Below are 7,028 nucleotides of genomic sequence, written 5' to 3' on the forward strand. Positions count from 1 at the left end.
AAAAAAACAATAAATTTATATTTATAATTTCTTATTTCACCCTACAGAACTATAATTTCTTCTTACACGTCTTAAAATTCTATCCACAAATATTCAGTTTCTTCGTACACTTCTTCAAAATTTTCATACAAGTCTCTAATTTTCTTAGACACATCTTAATTATTTTCCTACACATTCAATTTATTTCTACACTTCTACAAAATTTACGTACACATATTTAATTTTCTCGTTCACATCTTAATTTCTTTCATACACATACTCAATTTCATCCTAAACTTTTTCAAAATTTACCTACACATCTTTAATTTTCTCATATACATCTTAATTTGTTTCCTACATATATTCAATTCTTTCTACACTTATTCAAAATTTACCTACACATTTTTAAGTTTCTCATACACATCTTAATCTTTCCATACACATATTGAGTTATTCCTACACATCTTCAATTTCTTCCTACGTACAAACTTTTTTTTATCTATTTGCAAAAGAGCAATTGATGATGAAGATGTCATATATTAGCCAAAAATACCTTAATTTAAAATCCTTTTTTTAAAGAAAAAGTAATTCTATTTTTTTTTCAACAGAGCAACTTTAAATGTAATAAATTTGATTAAATGCCACAACTTTAAAAACCTTTTTTCAGTTAAAAATAAAACATAATAGAAATCTCCACTTAATAAACATTTAAGATGAGAAAATGTTGAAATGTAACTAATAATCATATTTATGTTTTGAAAAAAAGATAATAAATTATAGCACATGTACATTTAATGGAAAATGTAAATTTTTATCTACCAAAACTACCCTTTATTTATTTAAATGACTTTCAGAATTTCATTAATTACAATAAATACCACTAATTTTTCAACCAATGATTAGTAATCCACCGATTGAGATATCTTCTCACGCTTCTCGAATTAATAAACATTGCTAAAAAGAACCTAATCCTATATATATATATATAGGATCAGGATCATGTGAGAACTTTTTAGGAATTGAGAACTATGAGAACCATTTTGGACCACAAAAAACCCAAAAATAAAAAGAATCATAAAACAAAAAAAACACAAAAAATAAAAAAAGTAAAAAAACCAAAGTTCTTATTTATCATCCCGGTTTCTTAAAAAAAACTTAAAAAAAGTTCTCTGTTTAGCTAAATTATACATATACATATATGTACACACATGTTTTTTCCTATATACATATGTATAATTTAAGGTAAATGATAATGTACATATGTGTACATTACATAACTATAGATTAAATGAAAGTATACATATGTGTATAGGTATAATACGAATTAAAAAGAAAAAAAATTGGTTTTTTTATTATACATATATGTATAATATGTACACACATGTTTTTTCCTATACACATATGTACAATTTAAGGTAAATGATAATGTACATATGTTTATATTACGTAACTAGAGATTAAATGAAAGTATACATATGTGTATAGGTATAATACGAATTAAAAAGAAAAAAAATTTTGGTTTTTTTTTAATGAAACCGGAATGAAATATAAGAATTTTGGTTTTTTTACTTTTTTAAAATTTTCGGTTTTGTTTGTTTTATAATTTTTTTAATATTTTTAAAGGATTTTTTTAGTGGTCCAAAATGGTTCTCAAAGTTCTCAATTTGTCAATGATTCTCTTATGATCTTTACCCTATATATATATATATAAATATATATGGAGTGGATCAAGAGAGAACTCCTTAAAGAGAGAACTAGAGAACTAATAAAGAAATATTTTTAATTTAATTAAAAACAATATTTTTAAATTTCCGTTTTTGCCATTATTCTTATATTATGTTACCATTTACTCGAAAAATATAAAAATATAAAAAAATAAAAAAAAACTCGTTGTAGTGTACATATGCAATACATCGACTTTTTGTATTGCATATGTACACTAGTGTGTATTTTGATAAGTGCAATAATGTTGAATAGCATATATGCAATTTTTTGTATTGTATTAGTGCAATAGAGTTATATTATATACAAAAATACCAAAAAAACAATATAATGCATATGTGCATTAGTGTTGTATTACGTATATGCGATAGTTTGTTTCGAGTACAATTATTAGTGTTTTTATTTGCATATATTCAATAGTGTGTATTGCATAATGCAATTATGTTGTATAATACAATTGTGTTGTATTATATGCAATAAAACACTATCGTATATATGCAATACACATTAGTGCACATATGCACTACATCGCCGTTTTTTTTAAGGAACAATATCATCTTATTAGAAGGACGAAAGAAAAAAAATCGCAAATTATTTTTTTAAAAAAAGTTAAAAATAGTTTTTATTAGTTCTCTAGTTCTCTCTTTAAGAGAAGTTTTCTCTAGATCTCACCCCTATATGTATATATATATATATATATATATAAGAGAGATAGAGAGGGGGGTAAGTTTGGATCAAATACAAATGAAATTAACGTACTAATTGTAATAAATCAAGTAGAATAATTATATATAAGTAAATTAATTATGTAATTACATCATAGAGTAATTGCATGATTACTCTATGATAATTACTCTACTTGATTCTTAAAATTAGTATGTTAATTTTATTTGTACGTTAACTTTCCCCTATATATATATATATTCTTTGTAAAAGTCCACGCTTATACATAATTGTAAATATGGACCTTAAATTGCGCATAAAGTAAATTAATTGCACACGAAGAATAACAATTACGCAAGAATAAAATTTATCACACTTATGAACAAATATATTTTTTTTTCTTTATTTTTCTTTGGTGGCGTGGGGGGAGGGGGGAGGGGCTTTGTGGAATTTATCAAGGTACTCGGACCGAAAAAAATGTTCAATTTATTATGTAGCTTTTTCTTAAATAAATAATGTTGTATATAAAATTTATCAAAGTTTTAAAAATGCGGTGGAAACTTGGAAAAAAGGCAAAAATTAAACCTTCTTAATTACAATTGTGTTATGTAATTACAATTATGTAACCATTGTGAGATCGGTTGTCCATAATCTTCCTTACACTTTTTATTATAAGAAACCTTTGAATTGGTATAAATAGGGAGATCATGTGGAAAATCATTTTGCTGCGAAAAGTCCGAGAAATTAATATTGGCCACTCATTTATTTTATAATATTAAATGGTTAAACATAAGAATCATTTTATGCGAAAACATATGGTTCCAAACATGCATTTAGATTGTTATATATGTGCTTAGAGTTATAATGTAACTTCGGTGATGAATCCTTTGTCGTCTCATGAACAAAAGAATACCATCATGTTTTGAGCTTATCAGTTGTGGATTTCAAAAAACCTATAAATGTTTTGAATGAAAGTAATCCATGCTCATGAGTGTTATCTTAGAAAGTTTCCACACAAACCAAAAAAAATATAAAATTGTAATCTTCTCATGAGCAAACATACAATATTAGTCTGTACGAGTAACCAAATATTAAGATTTTTTTTTCGACCCTAACGACAATTGTGAAACACTAAAAGTAAATGTTAGAGAAAGCTAGAGTTGCTTGCCTTCGCAGGATAAGAAGATAGCTAAAAGGCCAATCTTGAAAGGAATGTAGTCCATAATAAGGATGTTTAACTAGTTTTGTATGTTGTGTGACTTGTGAGGGAATGAAGAGTTAGCTTCTTTTTATATTATAAGCAAATGACACATATAACCTAACTGCATTTGCTGATGGAAATGAAACACACCTATTTAAGAAAAATAAGTTTGGCTTTACATGTAATAAATTGAGATTAATTAGTGACATTAAAGTGAAACTTTATTGTAAATTATTAAAGGAGGTTACAACTAGTAAATTGTTAAAAAAAGACCATTATCAATAACTTCTTTTTAATAGAAATTATTAAAGGAGGTTACAACTGGTAAAAAAATAGTACGAAGAGATGTACGTTTAGTAATGCTCTGATAATTACCATTACTCTTAGGCTATGTGTTGTGGGTTCATCTGGTCCCACATGTTAAACACCAGACGCTGGTTCAGTTGCATTGTGAATTTTTTTAAAAAGAATATAAAAGAGATTTTGGTGTGGTGTGGGGTATAAAATATGGTGGTTTATATAATAAATTAAAAAAAATATATGAGAATGGATTCATTGGATAACGACTAGATAGGGGGGCACTTTTGCATAAAGACCAAGCTTCAAAACACGATTGTGTAGATGGTGCCGGTGATCGATGGCGCCTTCCAAGACGTGGCCGGTGCGGTGTTTATGGCACCATCCAGCCTACATGACATGGATGGTACCTTTTTTTCCACTATCATAACATACATCCTTAGTATAACATCAATTCCTTAAATGTTGTTGCATTATATATGTGTGTGAATGCAAATTAGACTTTACCTTGGATAATATTCTTTGAATAAAATGATTATAGCATGTCACCCAAACATAAGTGTGTATATATATATAGGAGAAGTATAGAATGAAAACTCATTTGAGTTAAAATTAACCCTATGTAACATTATTTTTTTTACACACGTAATATATGCTGTAACATTTAATACAAAATATCGGGGAAAAAAATTGTTTTGATATTTTTAACATTTTTTACAAATTTTTATATATGTGATCAGGAGAGAAAAAATTATATTTATATTTACATTTTTTATTAATTTTAATTGTGAACCACAAAATTTAAAACTTTAATTAAAAACATGTGGTTGAGAATAGGTTTTTCTAGAGTTTTCACACTTTAACATAACCATATATATATATATATATAGCACAAGACAATCACAACATTGTTGTTAACAGTTGACACCACCCCCCAAAAATGTGCACATATGTTATTAATCCCATGCCTGTCTAAAAACACAAAACTTTAGTATTTTCTTAACTTTTCAAAATCCATATATATAATTTTTTGGAGGCACGGTTTCACTGAAATTAGCTTCTCTATTATCTGGAATAAAGGTATTGGTTGCTTGCATCCCACATCCCATACTCTACTAATGGTTATGCTATTCGCGAGATACTAGTGGTATGCTGTTGTTTTGTTTTAAAATATGTATACAGTTATTAGCTGTTTAAGCATAAAAAAATTCAAACTTTATCGTTGAAGTCTTTTAATTATGTTAGTAATATTTTTCTAAAGTGTATACTCATGCAACAATTAAGTACTCCTAATTAAATATACATAAACAAAAATAAACTGAAGATCCTAGCAAACTTCCAAGAGTATTTTCCTAAATTACTTTTTTTTTTAACCTTGATTTAGTTTTGGTGCCGTAACCCGATACCCTCCGAATGTGCGTCAATTCGTCGCCGATATTTTAACAAACTTTCATTAATTATTAGCCCCAAAAAAACATTCATAAACCACCTTCCAAAATCCATGATACTTGGAAGTCCTGAAACACATAAACCACCCAGGAAACCAAACAAAAGATTATATACCCATTAACTTAATTATTTTCAACTAAAACCTTGTGACCAATCTTATAAGAAGCATATGCATCAACACATGCATACACCACTTGATTCTCATTCAACTCTTCAGCCTCCCAATTACTCATGCACACATGCTTAGGCTTCTTCATATGCATCCCCAACACATCCATTGCAAGATCCTTCAAACCCGGGCTACAAAACCTCCCGGGCCACTTCTTCATGGCCGCAACACGAATATCCGCACTTTTCGAACAATCCAAGCCATACTTATTCTTTAGCTTCAAAATATCATCTTGAACTTCAATCCGAACAAAAGTGAATGTAGGATTCAAAAGAAAAGTTTTTAGTGTTTCCGGGATTTCGTCCATGTAAAAGAGTTGAAGGATTAAGCATTTAGTGTCAATGCATGGTTGTAAGGTGGCAGATTTGTTGCTCATGGACCGGATAGGGTGGGGTCGCAACTCGACGTCAAGGCCAACGACCACCATTGAGTCGTTGGCATGAGTCAAGAGGATGTCGTTGACCCATTGCTCGGTGATTGTGGCTTTGGTTGTGACGGTGGTCTCGATTGTTTTGTTGTCGTAGACTCGTAGTGGACGTGATACTTCGAGGATGTCGAGTCGTATGCTATGGTTCGAGCCGGGATGTAATGAAATGCCATGGTTAATTACTACTTGATGATTTACTAATGAATTGGTATTTATAATCATCTTGTATAACTTGTAAGACCTTTGGTTAATCTATGAATACCTAAGGTCAAGAAACTGTTGGATGTTGTATTATAATTTATTAGTTAATACTTGATAGACTTGAAGCTTGGCTCATGTCTTAAATATTGTTGATTATTGTATTAAAATATTAAAATTATATTATACTTGTTTTGTTTGTACATCAATACTGTTATTATATATGATCTATGGTTATAGTTGTGGCATATGTTTTACCAAGCGATGTAAACAAGCTAATAAGTCACTCGTGAGCTATTCGAAATCGACTGGTAAAGGCAAAAATAAAACCGAGTTAAAGTGAACTCGAGACAGGTTTCGAATTTATACTGAAGCTACTTCAATAAATGAGCTTAAACATCATATTAAGCTTGATGTACTAGCCTCCTGAGCTTAAACAAGACCAAACAAACTTATTATTCATATAATATTTGTATGTTAAATCAATCATAAACAATAAACTGAGTTAAGCTCATGCTTAGAAATAGAGCTCTAAACGAGCTCAACTCAATCTTCGGTTTGACTTGTTTACGCCCCTAGTTGTACTACAACATAAAATGTAAATCACAAAGTTGACTCGTTAACATGTTTAGACACCTGCATAAAAACTATAAAAAAAAAATTTAAACAACGGATTTACTAAAACCAAGCCAGTGAAATATTCAGATTCTCGGGCTAACTGGCAGTTACAAAAGGTCGAAAACCTTGTGTAAAACACACAAAGCCTATTAAACTTGAACAGATTCGGCGCTAACACATATTAAAACTAGTGCACTCATACTGTAACACATTACTGATTTCGCGTTGTGATAGTCATGAAAACAACACTTATTTTTAGAATACCTGCACACGTATCGCAGCATATTTGCTAAAACAGTTGGATG

General features: G+C 29.1%; 1 pseudogene; it reads right to left on the bottom strand.

Annotated features, from left to right (window-relative positions):
- Positions 1 to 5,433: 5,433 nt before the first annotated feature.
- On the bottom strand, positions 5,434 to 6,080 carry LOC143533244 (3'-5' exonuclease-like; annotated as a pseudogene).
- Between the last annotated feature and the right edge of the window lie 948 nt (positions 6,081 to 7,028).

The sequence above is a fragment of the Bidens hawaiensis genome, unplaced genomic scaffold (genome assembly GCF_021521415.1).
Source record: "Bidens hawaiensis isolate Kalapana, Puna unplaced genomic scaffold, B.hawaiensis_p1.1 tig00009659_1, whole genome shotgun sequence".
NCBI classification, from domain to species: Eukaryota; Viridiplantae; Streptophyta; class Magnoliopsida; order Asterales; family Asteraceae; genus Bidens; species Bidens hawaiensis.